This window comes from Schistocerca cancellata, chromosome 7, assembly GCF_023864275.1.
Source record: "Schistocerca cancellata isolate TAMUIC-IGC-003103 chromosome 7, iqSchCanc2.1, whole genome shotgun sequence".
In the NCBI taxonomy this organism is placed as follows: domain Eukaryota; kingdom Metazoa; phylum Arthropoda; class Insecta; order Orthoptera; family Acrididae; genus Schistocerca; species Schistocerca cancellata.
In genome coordinates this window covers 567,533,978-567,554,134 of record NC_064632.1, presented here as the reverse complement: position 1 = coordinate 567,554,134, position 20,157 = coordinate 567,533,978, and the positions used below count along the sequence as shown (strand labels likewise).

The 20,157-nt window shown below is 45.0% G+C and overlaps 1 non-coding gene across 1 annotated transcript; it reads left to right on the top strand.

Moving 5' to 3' along the window:
- Positions 1-1,627: 1,627 nt before the first annotated feature.
- On the top strand, positions 1,628-1,699 carry Trnat-cgu (transfer RNA threonine (anticodon CGU)). The gene has a single exon. It is a non-coding gene; the product is annotated as a tRNA-Thr (tRNA).
- The last annotated feature ends 18,458 nt before the right edge of the window (positions 1,700-20,157 follow it).

Genomic DNA, 20,157 nt, shown 5'->3' with positions numbered 1-20,157 from the left:
CTGAGACCTTATGGAACTGTGACAAGTTATATGTGAGTATAATGGGCACACTTTACTAATACCCAGTTCTGAATGGGGTCCGCCATGTGCGTAGACCTTACTAAAACTGTCCCATCCTATTTGAACATAGGCAGACGCCGCAAAATAGTAATTTACGACGACCAGCCAAAGACCTGTTCAGGATGCCAAGAGGGGCATCCGATATCAAACTGTATACACTGCAACAGTGCTCTCATTGACGTACGTGGGGGATCTTGGATCTTTATTGTCTCATCATCGATTGTCGACAGAAGCGTCGTCTTCAGTCGACCCTGAAGATACTCTGATGCTACAGCAGAGCACTATGGATGAATAGTCCATTCTGCCTGAGAACCACCTGGCACTGGCCTTCTAACACAAATGGGAAATGGGCCCAAAGGAAAGGTTGGCCATCGCAGGGTTGTTGGCAGGAACCTACGATTTTGTCCCATTCGTTCTCAGATGCTGACACTGATACCCGAAAACACAGGACTCCAAAGCAATGGAGGAAATTTGACAAGATCTATGAAATACCTGCATGACGATGTCGTCTGAGGACGAAGATTTCGACAGTGGCTATCATCCTCAGCAAGAGCATATGATCATCCATCCTGCTGATGCGATTGGATCAGGCGTGGATTCACAGATGGCGTCTAGCAGCACCATGCTTCGGGGGTGAGGGATAGCAGTCGGATTCAGAAGGCTGTGGTGCGGTTTATCAGGATGGCAAGTTTTATTTAGGAAATTAGTCCAGAATTAGCAGATCCCTTGAAACTTTTGCGCAAGATATGTGATCCCTTCGTGTGGACAGACAGCCAACAACCTGCCTTCGATTCTCTGAAAATCCCATTGAGTAACGCTCCCGTCCTGGTGGTCGCCGACTTTAATCGTCTGTTTACAGTTTAGACCGATGCCCCCAACTCTAGGATTGGGATTGCTGCCATGCTTCTTCAGCAACTAGATGGGGAGCGGAGACCTTTAGCCTATGTCTCGAGGTGCCTGTCTCCCAGCGAGAATAAACACTCCATTTACAAGTTGAAAGCACTAGCGGTTTTCTTTGCGTTGGCGAAATTCAAGTTTTACTTGGAACTCTAGGAGTTCACCATGGAAACGGACAATTAGACACTTTTGTCTTAGCCTGTCCCTGAAACAGTTCACATAACACGATGAGGTCTGCATATTTCCGCCTTTCAGTTTAAAGTCAGCATATCGTTGTAACCGACTCCCTGAGTCCTCCCTTTAATCAGGCCAACCTGGGAGAGGTTTCTGTGAACACTCGACTCGCTGACATTGTCGTGCGGTTGGGCGACTTCATCCAGCAATAGCAGCATGACAGTGATCTACGCCCCATGTTAGGGAACAGTTGCAGTCTGAGCAAACTGTTCCCAGTTACGAGATGCAAAAAATGGTTCTAATGGTTCTGAGCACTATGGGACTTAACATCTGAGGTCATCAGTCCCCTAGAACTTAGAACTAATTAAACCTAACTAACCTAAGGACATCACACACATCCATGTCCGAGGGAGGATTCGAACCTGCGACCGTAGTGGTCGCGCGGTTCCAGACTGTAGCGCCTAGAACCTAGATAGCTCACAAACGCAAAGCTGCCACCTTCTTAGCTCAGTGGTAGAGCACTGGTCTCGTAAATCAGGGGTCGTGAGTTCGAACCTCACAGAAGGCATTCATTTTTTTAACCTTCCTGCAAGGAGCGGAGCTATCTCGAGCAGCATCTAACACATGGCAGTACACTGAATGAGAGGGATGTTCTACAACCTATGACAAGTATTCTACTGGACTCAGAGGTTTTCTGAATGCATAGGCAGAACAGTGGTTTGTATGCATTTTGTAGTATAATGTCATCCTTGGCGATCGGTATTGTAATTGTAAACTGCCGAAGCTGCGTTGGTAAAGTACCGGAACTTCAAGCGCTGATAGAAAGCACCGAAGCTGAAATCGTTATAGGTACAGAAAACTGGCTGAAGCCAGAGATAAATTCTGCCGAAATTTTTACAAACGTACAGACGGTGTTTAGAAAGGATAGATTGCATGCAATCGGTGGTGGAGTGTTCGTTGCTGTTAGTAGTAGTTTATCCTGTAGTGAAGTAGAAGTGGATAGTTCCAGTGAATTATTATGGGTGGAGGTTACACTCAACAACCGAGCTAGGTTAATAATTGGCTCCTTTTACCGACCTCCCGACTCAGCAGCATTAGTGGCAGAACAACTGAGAGAAAATTTGGAATACATTTCACATAAATTTTCTCAGCATGTTATAGTCTTAGGTGGAGATTTCAATTTACCAGATATAGACTGGGACACTCAGATGTTTAGGACGGGTGGTAGGGACAGAGCATCGAGTGACATTATACAGAGTGCACTATCCGAAAATTACCTCGAGCAATTAAACAGAGAACCGACTCGTGGAGATAACATCTTGGACCTACTGATAACAAACAGACCCGAACTTTTCGACTCTGTAAGCGCAGAACAGGGAATCCGTGATCATAAGGCCGTTGCAGCATCCCTGAATATGGAAGTTAATAGGAATATAAAAAAAGGTAGGAAGGTTTATCTGTTTAGCAAGAGTAATAGAAGGCAGATTTCAGGCTACCTGACAGATCAAAACGAAAATTTCTGTTCCGACACTGACAATGTTGAGTGTTTATGGAAAAACTTCAAGGCAATCGTAAAATGCGTTTTAGACAGGTACGTGCCGAGTAAAACTGTGAGGGACGGGAAAAACCCACCGTGGTACAACAACAAAGTTAGGAAATTACTGCGAAAGCAAAGAGAGCTTCACTCCAAATTTAAACGCAGCCAAAACCTCTCTGACAAACAGAAGCTAAACGATGTCAAAGTTAGCGTAAGGAGGGCTATGCGTGAAGCGTTTAGTGAATTCGAAAGTAAAATACTAAGTACCGACTTGACAGAAAATCCTAGGAAGTTCTGGTCTTACGTTAAATCAGTATGTGGCTCGAAACAGCATGTCCAGACACTTCGGGATGATGATGGCATTGAAACAGAGGATGACAAGCGTAAAGCTGAAACACTAAACACATTTTTCCAAAGCTGTTTCACAGAGGAAGACCGCACTGCAGTTCCTACTCTAAACCCTCGCACAAACGAAAAAATGGCTGACATCGAAATAAGTGTCCAAGGAATAGAAAAGCAACTGGAATCACTCAACAGAGGAAAGTCCACTGGACCTGACGGGATACCAATTCGATTCTACACAGAGTACGCGAAAGAACTTGCCCCCCTTCTAACAGCCGTGTACCGCAAGTCTCTAGAGGAACGGAAGGTTCCAAATGATTGGAAAAGAGCACAGGTAGTCCCAGTCTTCAAGAAGGGTCGTCGAGCAGATGCGCAAAACTATAGACCTATATCTCTGACGTCGATCTGTTGTAGAATTTTAGAACATGTTTTTTGCTCGAGTATCATGTCGTTTTTGGAAACTCAGAATCTACTATGTAGGAATCAACATGGATTCCGGAAACAGCGATCGTGTGAGACCCAACTCGCTCTATTTGTTCATGAGACACAGAAAATATTAGATACAGGCTCCCAGGTAGATGCTATTTTTCTTGACTTCCGGAAGGCGTTCGATACAGTTCCGCACTGTCGCCTGATAAACAAAGTAAGAGCCTACGGAATATCAGACCAGCTGTGTGGCTGGATTGAAGAGTTTTTAGCAAACAGAACACAGCATGTTGTTATCAACGGAGAGACGTCTACAGACGTTAAAGTAACCTCTGGCGTGCCACAGGGGAGTGTTATGGGACCACTGCTTTTCACAATATATATAAATGACCTAGTAGATAGTGTCGGAAGTTCCATGCGGCTTTTCGCGGATGATGCTGTAGTATACAGAGAAGTTGCAGAATTAGAAAATTGTAGAGAAATGCAGGAAGATCTGCAGCGGATAGGCACTTGGTGCAGGGAGTGGCAACTGACCCTTAACATAGACAAATGTAATGTATTGAGAATACATAGAAAGAAGGATCCTTTATTGTATGATTATATGATAGCGGAACAAACACTGGTAGCAGTTACTTCTGTAAAATATCTGGGAGTATGCGTGCGGAACGATTTGAAGTGGAATGATCATATAAAATTAATTGTTGGTAAGGCGGGTACCAGGTTGAGATTCATTGGGAGAGTCCTTAGAAAATGTAGTCCATCAACAAAGGAGGTGGCTTACAAAACACTCGTTCGACCTATACTTGAGTATTGCTCATCAGTGTGGGATCCACACCAGATCGGGTTGACGGAGGAGATAGAGAAGATCCAAAGAAGAGCGGCGCGTTTCGTCACAGGGTTATTTGGTAACCGTGATAGCGTTACAGAGATGTTTAACAAACTCAAGTGGCAGACTCTGCAAGAGAGGCGCTCTGCATCGCGGTGTAGCTTGCTCGCCAGGTTTCGAGAGGGTGCGTTTCTGGATGAGGTATCGAATATATTGCTTCCCCCTACTTATACCTCCCGAGGAGATCACGAATGTAAAATTAGAGAGATTAGAGCGCGCACAGAGGCTTTCAGACAGTCGTTCTTCCCGTGAACCATACGCGACTGGAACAGGAAAGGGAGGTAATGACAGTGGCACGTAAAGTGCCCTCCGCCACACACCGTTGGGTGGCTTGCGGAGTATAAATGTAGATGTAGATGTAGATGTAGAATGAACCGTTGTGCAATCGATATGTGGCGCCACAGTCTCTAGTAGAACATCTTTGCCTTAAGTGGGTGCGGTTCACGCAGAGGTCGGAGGTGCGAGGGCACTGACAGTGAGGCCGGGAAAGTGAAACAGTTCGCTCAAGGAGAGGAGGCGGAGTTGGAACCTGGAGGCGAGGCGAGTAGTGTGCCGGCAGTTCATCGCTGGTCCTAGTTCGGCAGGTAACAGTCACGGCCTCTGGGTGTGCCAACGACATCAGGAAAAGACACTCAGGTGGGTTCTTGGATTACTAACCATTATTACCTGTGTTGCGGCCGTCTGCAAACCTTTAGTAGCGAGGGACGGAGCGTGTTGGGTGCTTCAGCGATCGACCGGACGGCGGACCACTGCTGTGATGATGATGTGTGCCGGTTCCACGCTGTCTTTCCTGGATCGATGTACGGATATGTCCGGTGAGCTTCCGATTTGGTTTATGGGATGCGAGTGAGCCGAGCATTGGCAGTAACAGTAGCTTAAGTGCCATTTCCTGTACCAGTACTGCGAATGTTCAGTTAGGTAGTTCTCTGGTTGTTTGGTCGGGGTTCACGCCCGGTTCCACATTGATTTCTGGTTATTGATCCATTCCGTTTCTGTCTCTAGGTAGAAAAGTTGCTTGTTCACTCCTATAAAGCTGCTGAATTTATTTCTTTATTTAATGGTCGAGCCTGAGTGTCGGATTTGCAGCGGCATGCACTTATATGTTAAGTGGGCTCATTTCATGTGTTTAGTCCTGCCCTTACTATTACTGGCTCTTGTCTTATTGAGCGTTATACGACCAAGTTCTCTCTGCTGTTTGTCAGGGGTTCCTTAGCCAACCGAACACGTTATCTTGGGGTTTAGTGGGGTAACTACGTGCCGGTTACCTGTTCACCTCCCACCACAATTTGTGGTTGGCAGTCGTACCTCCTGCTCGGTAGTGGTATTACGAGCTGTCTTTAGGTTTTGGCCGCCATGCAAAAGTGTTCAAATGTGTCATCAGTCCCTAAGCTTACACAATACTTAACCTAAATTATCCTAAGGACAAACACACACAACCATGCCCGAGGGAGGACTGGAACCTCCGCTAGGACCAGCCGCACAGTCCATGACTCCAGCGCCCTAGACCGCTCAGCAAATCCCGCGCGGCGGCGCCTTACAAGTGTCGCAGATTTGACTCCGTTAACTGGCTGGAAAGTCATTTATTTGTTTTTCTTGTTGATGCAATTTTGACTTGCGGCGGCGTTCGGTCTGTAGTAGAGGCCAGGCCCAATTCCTGTACTTAATTCTGTATTTATTTGTTAATTACGCTAACATTTGTGTTTCTCTTTAGTGGAACTTGAGCAAAATCTGCCTGGTTGATACAGCAGCGTCCGAAGTCGGAGGCAAGTCCGCGCTCGACGGAACTGCCTCCCAGGTGCACCAATATCCCTTCCGAGTCCATTACGTCCTGACAGGACGGGGTTAGAAAACATGTTGATGTATTTCTCTGTGTCTGAATCACTGTGCGCTTACTGCAGCTCTCCTTCAATTTTTTTTTTTTTATTTTTCTATGTCATACAAATTGTTAAAGTGTTGACTGGCTAATATGCCAATTGAGTAATTACTAGATTTTTTATTTAACATGTTTATGCAAGTGTGACTTAGGCAAATGAATGGTTATTAACATTACTCATTGTATGCACTGTTGGTTTTTGGACTGGCCAAACTCTAGGATATTTAAGATCTTTTAAATTCATAAATGTTCTCACTGACTATTGTTACCATGAAAAAAAAATGGTTCAAATGGCTCTGAGCACTATGCGACCTAACTTGTGAGGTCATCAGTCGCCTAGAACTTAGAACTAATTAAACCTAAGTAACCTAAGGACATCATACACATTCATGCCCGAGACAGGATTCGATCCTGCGACCGTAGCGTTCGCTCGGTTCCAGACAGTAGCGCCTAGACCCGCACGGCTACTCCGGCCGGCTTACAATTCAGAATGTAATATTTAACATGAGTTTTGTCTGGTTAATTCTCTTGTGCGTCTTGTGCACGTCTGCTAACCAGCGCTATGGTAATTTTGTTATGTGGTGCGTGTTTGCGGAGTCTGCTTCTGTTTTGGATGGCAAATCTTAAAGATTCTTTGAGAAAGTATTTCTTTAACTCTTTTATTGTAATGCTACAGTTTTTGTTATTGTATTTAATCTGTTTGATATTAATCAATCTGGTACACTTTTATGATTGTAGAATATTCTGTCAGCACCACTGGAAGGTTTTTATTCAATAGGTGTTAAATAAATCTAACTTAGGGTGTTTGCTTAAAATAAAGAGAAAATTCACAACACGAATGATGTTCAGTCTTCCTTTCGCCGTGTCCTCCCTATCAGAGACAGCCTGACGTGGGTATTGCGTTGCACTGAGTAAAGCACCTGGGTAACTAAAAGGTGTGTATTAATTTCACTAGACACAGGCCAGGAAAATTTAATAAAGAGACAATAAAAAATTGAAAATGTGCACTTGTTTTTAAGTCTTGTGAGTGGTGCCTTGAAAGAAGATAATGGAAATAAATGCTTCTGAACCGACAAAGGATTTAGCTCATCTGCAAAGCAGTGGAACACTACTTACGAAAATTAGATGAAAATTCGTAGTTCAGTTGTCAACCGAACGATAAGAGGTATCCAGGACAGACATCTCCAAGGCAGTCTGCACGTTATTTATTTGATGCCAAACGAAATACTCAACAAAACAGAACTGTACACCAAAATTCTACGACCAAACTACGCAATGAAAATTGCCTACTATTATCAAGTGACAGAGACCTATGAAATATATGAGAGAGGGTACCTTTAAACACCTGAAGATCCTTAGAAATACTAGACCTCTAAACAAAGTACAAATAGGTATGTTTGTTGGCCATCCTTCTCACGGAAACTGTTAATCTTTACACCGACTTAAGACTTTTTACCCTATGGGGGCTAACCAAATAAGCTCATTGACCCACAGTAGTTTTTATAGTTGCTTTCTTCGTATTATGCGTTATTGGCTACTAGAGAAAAAGCTATAAGTTTCCATTCATTAACAGGAATCACCGACAAAACCACAAGGGGGCAAATAGAAGCAGAATGAGAGTAGCAGATACAAAGCACAGGTTTGCAGTAGTGTTACTTAATTCTCTACGAGGTATGTGTTTCATCATTATTCTTGATATTCTTCGTAAATCGTTACTCTTTATAATGTTAAACTGGAATGTAACTTGCTTTCTCATTATCCTTACCTTTATCATAATGTATCACGTAACACTCGACTAACTTTACGTCCGTCGGCGGGTTACATCGTAAGATAGACCATTTAACACCGCTCACTCAGGCCCTTGATACCATCACTTAAAATAACTGACACAAATTGCTGCCCTATACATAATTATATCTAACCACATTAACCACAGGACGTCTTGAATGGTCACAAATAACCCCAATAAAAATAATCTCATACAAATCTCTGTATCAGCAGAACTTCTGTCCTCTGGGAGCTAACAGCCGGAGTGTCATCATATACTCACATGAAAACTTCCAAGACCATAACAGACAAATCTGAGATCAATAGTTATAACTCATATTATGGTACATCACCTTAACACATCACAGCTTCGTGCACTGAGTTAACTAGTTAAACAATTACCACTTATGAAACAAATATGGCATGCACGGGGAAAGACTTCAAGATGACCAGAGACAGTATAGAGGAATGAAGAAAGAAGAGAAAGAAAAGATAGGGGAAATTCATTCCTTTTGCGTTACGATATGGACGGTCACAGCGTTCAAACGGTTTAGGAGGCAGCATGCACAACTCATATGAGGACTTTATGGCGTCTGCAGGCTTCAAGCCGGCTGATCCCGTCAGCCATGTAGCACACATAACCGCGATTGGAAAACTTTATGGTTTGTGGCTCAGACGTGCATTTCACGTCTGTGCCTGGTCTTGCATTATAATGCAGTCCCATAAACGCTGAAGGAATTTTGGTGTGTAACGTAACCCCTATTTGCAGATGAGAGCGCATTTTACTTTATTTCCGGATTTCCTATTTCACATATGTGAAGTGAATGTATCGGCGCTGCAGTACCTACGGAGTAAGGAGTGTGCCGTAGGTTGTCTGCCTAGCAGAGGCTGTTCGCCATCTGGCGCTTTCAGAGCCAGTGGGATGAATTGCCGATGCAGAAATTGCTCGAGACATCAGCAAAGAGATACGTAGGAAAAGTACATGTATTCTGCCGAGAATCTAGTATCATCATCATCATCATCAACATTTAAGACTGATTATGCCTTTCAGCGTTCAGTCTGGAGCATAGACCCCCTTATACAGTTCCTCCATGATCCCCTATTCAGTGCTAATATTGGTGCCTCTTCTGATGTTAAACCTATTACTTCAAAATCATTCTTAACCGAATCCAGGTACCTTCTCCTCGGTCTGCCCCGACTCCTCCTACCCTCTACTGCTGAATCCATGAGTCTCTTGGGTAACCTTGCTTCTCCCATGCGTGTAACATGACCCCACCATCTAAGCCTGTTCGCCCTGACTGCTACATCTATAGAGTTCATTCCCAGTTTTTCTTTGATTTCCTCATTGTGGACACCCTCCTGCCATTGTTCCCATCTACTAGTACCTGCAATCATCCTAGCTACTTTCATATCCGTTACCTCAACCTTGTTGATAAGGTAACCTGAATCCACCCAGCTTTCGCTCCCATACAACAAAGTTGGTCGAAAGATAGAACGGTGCACAGATAGTTTTGCTACTGACTTCCTTATTGCAGAAGAGAGTAGATCGTAGCTGAGCGCTCACTGCATTAGCTTTGCTACACCTCGCTTCCAGTTCTTTCACTATGTTGCCATCCTGTGAGAATATGCATCCTAAGTCCTTGAAACCGTCCACCTGTTCTAACTTTGTTCCTCCTATTTGGCACTCAATCCGTTTATATTTCTTTCCCACTGACATTACTTTCGTTTTGGAGATGCTAATCTTCATACCATAGTCCTTACCTTTCTGATCTAGCTCTGAAATATTACTTTGCAAACTTTCAATCGAATCTGCCATCACAACTAAGTCATCCGCATATGCAAGACTGCTTATTTTGTGTTCACATATCTTAATCTCACCAAGCCAGTCTATTGTTTTCAACATATGATCCATAAATAATATGAACAACAGTGGAGACAGGTTGCAGCCTTGTCTTAACCCTGGTTCATGGTGTGGGTTCCTGTAGTCATGTCCTAGTTCATGAACCACGGGCAACGTATGAATGGCCAAGTAAGTGGTCCCGACAGTCGGGATACCAATTACTTTGGAATAAGGCTGGGCACCTCGGACATATTCTGAGTCGTGGTCACCTTTGTGCTCATACGGCAAAGACTACCAAATCCACCGGTTAGTCCCTCAGCCGTTAGGGGTAAAACCCAATGGGACTCGGGGCAAGTAAGGCTAGCAACCTGCTTCCCTGGTACTCTAAATATGATGCTGGCAATAATCAGAGCAAAATGCCTCGAGAATCTAGTAATCCTTATTAATAAATATATACTAACAAAAGTGGCCTTCGGCCACTCCGACATTAAGAGGAGTGTATGGGTCATAAGTTCTATCTTTCAGTACCTTTACAATGCCAGAAACTGTGATATTAATAAATAAATGAATAACTTTGGCATATCCAAAGACGTACGATCTTATATGAACTATACCGCTTGTACGCTCAAGTTACAAACTGAGCGCCACAGTCGGCAGTCGTCGGTAGGATCCCTTTCGATCTAGTCATGCGGTAGGCCACGCACTCTTACCGTTAATAGTTGGTATATAATCAGTGGGAACAACTTCATTTTACTGTGTTTCCCAAATAAACGCACCACAATCACACCCCGCGTAAAATTTATTTGCGCAGAAAAACGTCTTCCCGTTTCATTAAGTAAAACATAGACAGCACTATTGCACTTTCAGAATCAGAAGTCGCTGCTATGGTTCTGCAAGAGAACGTAAAACTACGAGAGCATCTCCACGTAAGATGTAGGAAGAATTCCTACGCGGCGGCTCACTAAATCAGTTCAAGGATAGACTGGTTTAATTATCGCAAAACTCAGGTGGGAAAGCGTGGTTAGTATTACTGTACGCCCCTTATACCACCATCTACGGGCTCGGTTGCTAAACTGAGACATCTCTGGCGTTTTAGTACGAGTGGGGAGTTCTTGCAACAGCGACGTGTTTTGGTCCTTCGTCAGACGCTATTTCTCGTGGACAAGGAGTTTGCACAGTCCCTAAAGCTCTCATATCGGTTTATAGCAAGATAACCCATAACGCGGGAAACTGCTTTCATCGAGTAGAACACAACAGGAAAATGACAAAAAAGGTACAAATGGCTCTGAGCACTATGGGACTTAACTGCTATGGTCATAAGTCCCCTAGAACTTAGAACTACTTAAACCTAACTAACCTAAGGACATCACACACACCAATGCCCGGCGCAGGACTCGAACCTGCGACCGTAGTGGTCGCGCGGTTCCAGACTGCTGGGCCTAGAACCCCTCGGCCACTCCAGCTGGCGGAAAATGACAACTGAAGAACTGTTGCGAACGGCTTTTACACGCCAAACTCATCTTGCAAGCTGCAAAGCACTGGAGAATGATCGAAAGCACTTAGAAACATACCTATAAAAGCTTATCCACTTCGCAACTCCACACGTCGGAGGTTCGAGTCCACCCTCGGGCATGGGTGTGTGTCTTGTCCTTAGCGTAAGTTAGTTTCAGTTGGATTAAATACTGTGTAAGCCTAGGAAGTGATGACTTCAGCAATTTAGTCCCACAGAACCTTACCACAAATATAAAAAAAGTACTTCGTAACAGTTATACAGGAAATTAAATAAATGTCAGTGAAGCAAAGAGGTCGGTATGAACTCAAATAGTACAGCCAACACACATATTAAAAGAAAGCGGGATTCGCAAAATTATTAGGTACATTTTTTTGTTATTCCGTTGTACTTTGACTTTTGGTACATGCCCATTCAACCATCTCAGTAACGAAAAGACGATACGTCTGTGTATCGGAGACATTCATGTCAGTTGTGAGGATATGAACGCAAGGACAACATATCCATGCCCGAGCGGAGAAAATCACCTAGCAGGCCTGGAATCGATCCCGAGCCTTTCGGTTAGCAATCTGCCGCGCCGACATCGCTGCATGGGAGGCAGACATTACTAGGTAGAGATACTACCCAGCAAGTTGCAATAACACTCCAAACTTAATTCTACACAATATGCTTTTAATTATTGAGAGAGGTATAATTCAAGCAAGCAGAAGCACAAATGATGTACAAAACTGCAGTCTGAAACTGTGAGGCAAAACCTCTATCGAGAACTGAAGTTCTAGCCACAGGAAGCAGTAGTCTCGAGCTCTCAATGCGGGAAACTTCCACGACGTGAGTAGTCTGCTCTGAAGGTGGCACTTTCCGCTAATACACTCCTGGAAATTGAAATAAACACCGTGAATCCATTGTCCCAGGAAGGGGAAACTTTATTGACACATTCCTGGGGTCAGATACATCACATGATCACACTGACAGAACCACAGGCACATAGACACAGGCAACAGAGCATGCACAATGTCGGCACTAGTACAGTGTATATCCACCTTTCGCAGCAATGCTGGCTGCTATTCTCCCATGGAGACGATCGTAGAGATGCTGGATGTAGTCCTGTGGAACGGCTTGCCATGCCATTTCCACCTGGCCCCTCAGTTGGACCAGCGTTCGTGCTGGACGTGCAGACCGCGTGAGACGACGCTTCATCCAGTCCCAAACATGCTCAATGGGGGACAGATCCGGAGATCTTGCTGGCCAGGGTAGTTGACTTACACCTTCTAGAGCACGTTGGGTGGCACGGGATACATGCGGACGTGCATTGTCCTGTTGGAACAGCAAGTTCCCTTGCCGGTCTAGGAATGGTGGAACGATGGGTTCGATGACGGTTTGGATGTACCGTGCACTATTCAGTGTCCCCTCGACGATCACCAGTGGTGTACGGCCAGTGTAGGAGATCGCTCCCCACACCATGATGCCGGGTGTTGGCCCTGTGTGCCTCGGTCGTATGCAGTCCTGATTGTGGCGCTCACCTGCACGGCGCCAAACACGCATACGACCATCATTGGCACCAAGGCAGAAGCGACTCTCATCGCTGAAGACGACACGTCTCCATTCGTCCCTCCAATCACGCCTGTCGCGACACCACTGGAGGCGGGCTGCACGATGTTGGGGCGTGAGCGGAAGACGGCCTAACGGTGTGTGGGACCGTAGCCCAGCTTCATGGAGACGGTTGCGAATGGTCCTCGCCGATACCCCAGGAGCAACAGTGTCCCTAATTTGCTGGGAAGTGGCGGTGCGGTCCCCTACGGCACTGCGTAGGATCCTACGGTCTTGGCGTGCATCCTTGCGTCGCTGCGGTCCGGTCCCAGGTCGACGGGCACGTGCACCTTCCGCCGACCACTGGCGACAACATCGATGTACTGTGGAGACCTCACGCCCCACGTGTTGAGCAATTCGGCGGTACGTCCACCCGGCCTCCCGCATGCCCACTATACGCCCTCGCTCAAGGTCCGTCAACTGCACATACGGTTCACGTCCACGCTGTCGCGGCATGCTACCAGTGTTAAAGACTGCGATGGAGCTCCGTATGCCACGGCAAACTGGCTGACACTGACGGCGGCGGTGCACAAATGCTGCGCAGCTAGCGCCATTCGACGGCCAACACCGCGGTTCCTGGTGTGTCCGCTGTGCCGTGCGTGTGATCATTGCTTGTACAGCCCTCTCGCAGTGTCCGGAGCAAGTATGGTGGGTCTGACACACCGGTGTCAATGTGTTCTTTTTTCCATTTCCAGGAGTGTATTTCACCTTTACCACAAAGTCTGGACAGTCAGCTTCACAAAGGTGCGCACAAGGAGCGGCGCAACAGCGACGCAACTTTTCAGTTTGTTTAGATCCGACCGGAAGGCGACGAAACTGTCTTTGTCCTGTCTCCCCCGCCGTAGGTTATTTGTATGTGCACACACGGATGACATTTTAGTTGCCGATGCTCTGTTCTCTGAAGTTGGATACTTCGAAGTTTGGAAAATGACTGCCGTGATAGATGAAGACATCAGTGTAGAAGTACGAGGTGCATTCAAGTTCTAAGGCCTTCGATTTTTTTTTCTAATTAACTACTCACCCGAAATCGATGAAAATGGCGTTACTTCTCGACGTAATCGTCCTGCAGACGTACACATTTTTCACAACGCTGACGCCATTATTCCATGGTAGCGGCGAAGGCTTCTTTAGGAATCTGTTTCGACCACTGGAAAATCGCTGAGACAATAGCAGCTAGGCTGGTGAATGTGTGGCCACGGAGAGTGTCTTTCATTGTTGGAAAAAGCCAACAGTCACTAGGAGCCAGGTCAGGTGAGTAGGGACCATGAGGAATCACTTCAAAGTTGTTATCACGAAGGAACTGTTGCCTAACGTTAGCTCGATGTGCGGGTGCGTTGTCTGGGTGAAACAGCACATGCGCAGCCCTTCCCGGACGTTTTTGTTGCAGTGAAGGATGGAATTTGTTCTTCAAAACATTTTCGTAGGATGCACCTGTTACTGTATTGCCCTTTGGAACGCAATGGGTAAGGATTACGCCCTCGCTGTCCCACAACAGGGACACCATCGTTTTTTCAGCACTGGCGGTTACCCGAAATTTTTTTGGTGGCGTTGAATCTGTGTGCTTCCATTGAGCTGACTGGCGCTTTGTTTCTGGATTGAAAGATGGCATCCACGTCTCATCCATTGTAACAACCGACGAAAAGAAAGTCCCATTCATGCTGTCGTTGCGTGTCAACATTGCTTGGCAACATGCCACACGGGCAGCAATGTGGTCGTCCGTCAGCATTCGTGGCACCCAGCTGGATGACACTTTTCGCATTTTCAGGTCGTCATGCAGGATTGTGTGCACAGAACCCACAGAAATGCCAACTCTGGAGGCGATCTGTTCAACAGTCATTCGGCGATCCCCCAAAACAATTCTCTCCACTTTCTCGATCATGTCGTCAGACCGGCTTGTGCGAGCCCGAGGTTGTTTCGGTTTGTTGTCACACGATGTTCTGCCTTCATTAAACTGTCGCACCCATGAACGCAGTTTCGACACATCCATACCTGCATCACCACATGTCTCCTTCAACTGTCGATAAATTTCAATTGGTTTCACACCACGCAAATTCAGAAAACGAATGATTGCATGCTGTTCAAGTAAGGAAAACGTCGCCATTTTAAGTATTTAAAACAGTTCTCATTCTCGCCGCTGGCGGTAAAATTCCATCTGCCGTACGGTGCTGCCATCTCTGGGACGTATTGACAATGAATGTGGCCTCATTTTAAAACAATGCGCATGTTTCTATCTCTTTCCAGCCCGGAGAAAAAGAATCGGAGGCCTTAGAACTTGAATGCACCTCGTAGAGAGGAGGCCAGTGTTTGATGGCAGGTCCTCGAACTGCAACTATCTAGCTGCATGATGCTAAACTCATGCAGAAATAACTGAAAAATTTCTTTGGATAATATCTTACCTCCTTAAATACGAAAGTTACTTTCTTTTTATTTAGTCTTTCAGACATAATCGGGTACATTCAGTACTTCCTTTTCCGTTCCTTCCTGTGTTGAATTTTGAGAGAACAAACCACTGGGGTCTCAAAAAAATCCATCTAAACAAAATGGACTTGTCGACTTCACTACAAAAACCGGTGAAAATAAGCCTACTCTCAATAGCTGCTCAGTGTGTGCAAGCTCTCAAACCCAGAAGCGACTGGAATGCAACAAAGACGAAATAGTTGCGTGACAAAAAGTATACCGTGTGCGCCCGCCCTAAAGAACACCACACACGAGCGACAGGTCGCAGCCATCCGTCGCATGTGATTTCCCCTGCATTCGGTCGCTCGCCTCCACACTCCACATACGAGCGAACTGCCAAGCAACTGCTATCAGTATTACGAACGACACCATGTCGAGAAGTTCTGCTGTATAAAATCAACTGCTCGTGTGTTTAGCAACACTTGCACCTGGTGGTTAGACACTGGACTCGCATTCGGGAGGACGACGGTTCAATCCCGCGTCCGGCCATCCTGATTTAGGTTTTCCGTGATTTCCCTATATCACTCCAGGCAAATGCCGGGATGGTTCCTCTGAAAGGGCACGGCCGACTTCCTTCCCAATCCTTCCCTAATCCGATGAGACCGATGACCACGCTGTCTGGTCTCCTTCCCCAAACCAACCAACCAACCAACTTGCACCTGACATCCTAACCCGCGAATACTTGTGAAACACAAGTTTAAAATAGACGAGAATATTATAAGTTATCAAACGTCTTTGAAACCCTTGCTTGGGTACTGTAGGTTACTGTACAGAATATACTACATTTTCCAATGAAGGCAAACGGGTTGTGCACATCTGTCCAGTATGACAATACAATCTGTTTCACGTTTATTAGTCCGCAATTCCTTTTTTGTTCGTTAGTCTTATTGCCTAACTGCAAGTACTTAGGTGTTCACAATTTAGTCGATGTGTCTATAGAGACGATGTCAATAGCAGCACTGCTGATTACCGTAACTCTTGTTATAAACCGTATGAAGGAGAATTAGATTTTATAAAATGAGAAGGACGAAATTAGAATTATATTAGAACAAGGTCATGGCCGGTGTTGCCACAACTATATACTTATATGGACATTGTGTCTGTTCATTCGGTCATATCTGAAAGAACAGACACCATATCCATGTCAGTATAAAAATGACAAGGAGCTTGAGTATAACTATGTAACAGATTTGGCCTGTTGATTTAAATTAAAATGTCTTATTACCATTATACGAGGTATGTAGTATGTCATTCTGTTTAGAAGTTAAAAAAAATTATTTTCTAAATGATATAAAATCACAAAAGGGAGCCCACTCTTAGCGACTATTGCTACAAACTACCCATCACTTCTTCAGCACAAGCTTCAAATTACTAATCAGTGCAGAATCGGAGGGCGTGTTTTGTATTATTTCTTATTTCTTAATAAAAATTGCTTCCACTCTACTTCTCAGAGTCTTCTCAGAGTAGTTGCTGGCCTCCGATTAACTGTAAACTGCAACATAAATTTCTTACTCTACTTATGCAAAGCGTATCGAAACAAAACTGCACAATCAAGCTTGATAAATAGTGAGACAAGTCGCAGCCATATCGCCACACACCTCCGCTAACTAGCCAGGAAGCCATATTGCGTGCACGAATTGCATGTGATTCCCACAGACTTCCTGGGATTCCAAAGCGACCAGTGATCAGCGACCGATCGCTGCGAGTTGCCTGCACACGCCGGCCCTTAGATTGCTGTCATGGTGGCACCGATATCGGTGATTTCTGCCAACATACAACATCGGTCTAAGACGATCACTACGCCCGTATGAGCGCTGTCACACCATAGCCAATCCCATAACCAGAATGTAGAAACTTTGGAAGACCATCGGTGAAATTCAAATGTTTTGTTTTGTGAAACTGAGCGATGTTCTCACATATGAGCTGTGAGAAACTGATGTTTAATTCAAGAAATAATGAGTTTTTGCCAACCTGAGGATAAGAGTATCATAATCGGTGTATAATTCGGAATCCATCTACTAAAATCGCAGGTTTATTGGAAAACACAAGTATCCAAAACCTTTATCGGAAATTTTAGGTATGAAGCATATAAAAAAGAAAATACTTTGTTCAAATGAAAGGGATACCGTATCTTATGCCTAAATTTACTGTAGTGTATCTTTTTTGTGTTGTGGTAGATGGACGTTGGCTGTCTACAGATTATTACTACTGCTTATTGACGTTTCTATACAGGTAGGGGATCGATTCTGTTACATACAGTGGTTTGCAAATGTGGTGTTAGTGCGTGCCCCTTTAAATGCTTTACGTATTCGGAGTATCTTGTTTTAAGCCTTGTTTATCTTTCATACGTATGCTAGACGATATTCGTTGAACGTTAATTAACGTATATCTGCAAAACTTCAGATAAATTCAGCAAAACGTTGTGTTTGTAATCTTACTTTTCAGGGTCATCACTAATCATGAGTATCTAAAGCTGACGACTCTTACGTGAAAAACGTTCTGATGACGAAAGCTAATTTTGAGTACTTGTAGAGGCGTGATTCGAGCTTAGTTAAAAAAATTCGATTGTCACATTAAAGAAGCATTTCTGGCTCTAGTGAAAGTATACTTCGCTATTTGCAATCTCGCGATTACATCTTTCCAATATTGAAGACTATACCAAGTCCTGAAAAGTACAGCTTCAAAGTTTTTTTATATTTGTTGAATGCTATTTATGACGCCTAAAGGCTAATTTAAATCTAATATCTTCACTCTCGCACCACAAATACTACGAAATGTTAAATTAATTATACACCGAATTTTGAAGCTATGCCTTGTGCAAGACCACTAAAACGAGACTATGATAAGTTATAGATAATTTCCTTTGTTAAAAGCTACACTGAATCCTGAATCTGAACTAATACTGCCACCAGAAGCCTTGTTAGTTCCTTTCTCAAATCCTCTGTGCAAGTATTTAAAGAGCATTCATTAATCCCGTACTAGAATCTGAATATCCTGCCACCACTGCTTTATTTTCACCATTTTTATACTAAGGTAAACTGCTGTGAAACGACAAATCTGTCTCTCATTAATTAAATAATTCTTCCTTACGCATGTATCGCTATAGAAACAGTATCTCCTTTCACTACGTAACTTAACTATTATGTGCTCTTAACCTCATTGGCAAAACCTGTATACACAGAAGTCGCACATCCTAAAACTGTTGCATAAAAAACCATACTCAGAACAACACGGTTGGGAGAGAGCCTCAATACTGTGCTTCATTGAATCTACATATTTTCGTAATATACATGTATAAAGATGAAACACATCAAGAATGGCATTTTAGGTTCGAAGGTAGCGGCTCCTTCTACTGCTAATCGCTGGTAAGAGAAGGATAATTAACGACGAGAGCCGGTGTGCCAGCCAGCCCGGATGTGGTGTTTAGGCGGTTTTCCACATCGCACCAGGTGAATACCGGGCTGGTCCCCACATCCCACCTCAGTTACACGACTCCCAGATATCTGTACACGTTCGCATTCTTCCACGGATTACACTAGACACAGGCACCTGGGGTACGGGGGGGTACGAGGTGGCGGCAGGAAGGTCACCCCGTAACATTAACCTTGCCAAATCCGTTCCTAACCGTGCTGAACCTGCAGAACCGCGGGATACGGGCACGAGCGAAAGATAGATAGATAAATAGATAGATGTTGTCTGAAACCACTGTGCCGCTTTCTACACGGGCAGGGCACCCGAAGAGCTCTCTGTCCGCATGAATGGCCACCGCCGAACTGTGGTCGAGAGACAGTGAAACCGCCCGGTTGCCGACCGTACTATCGAACGCGATGTGCCTCGCTTCAAAGACCACTTCACAGCCTGCACCGTCCGGATCCCTTCTCTCGACACCAGCTTTTCTGAATCGCGCAGGAGAGAACTTCGACAACGTAACCTATGTTCCCGTACCCCTCCCGCCCCGACCTCTGCTAATCCCCATCGTACACCTGCCTATCCCGTTCTCTGCCCCCACTACAGTACAGACAGTCCCATCTCGCTGTTGTACCTAAGATCCATATTTAACATTTGTAGCATGGCATGTTCTGCTTCATCTCATATTCATAAAACTTGTCCGGAAATTCCAGTATCTGATGACAGAGTGTACAGTACTCGCCACGTTCTTTTCGAGACAGTTATAGCTTATTTACGTGCATTCGGTGCTGCAGCACTCGTCTCCAAACAAAAAGGCGTCGCGGTATCCATCCCACATTTGGAGGTTAAAATCTAACCTATACTTCTGAGCCCTGTTGTGGCTCGTGTTGGTGCCGTTGGTAGGTTGGAATCGTTTAATAAGGATAGTGGTGTCTCGTATTCATATTGTGTGTACTGGCGCCACTACGTTTGCTAGCGTTATCTGTCCGTGAGTGGCAGCAGCAGCGGTTATCAAAATAAGGCTCTGAGCACTATGGGACTCAACATCTTAGGTCATAAGTCCCCCAGAACTTAGAACTACTTAAACCTAACTAACCTAAGGACATCACACACACCCATGCCCGAGGCAGGATTCGAACCTGCGACCGTAGCAGTCCCGCGGCTCCGGACTGCAGCGCCAGAACCACTAGACCACCGCGGCAACAGCGGTTATCGATATCTAGTATAGTGGTAGTATCTTTGGAGGGACGTCAAGTGTTTTCCGGGTTCTGGTGTGTCAGGGAGTTCAGTTGGCATGCAGCAACAGCGAGATCTAACAGCGAAAGGACATGCCGGGACTGTTGGCGGCATGCAGACACTGCTGGATCGAGGGGCTGTAGTTGTGAGGGCCACA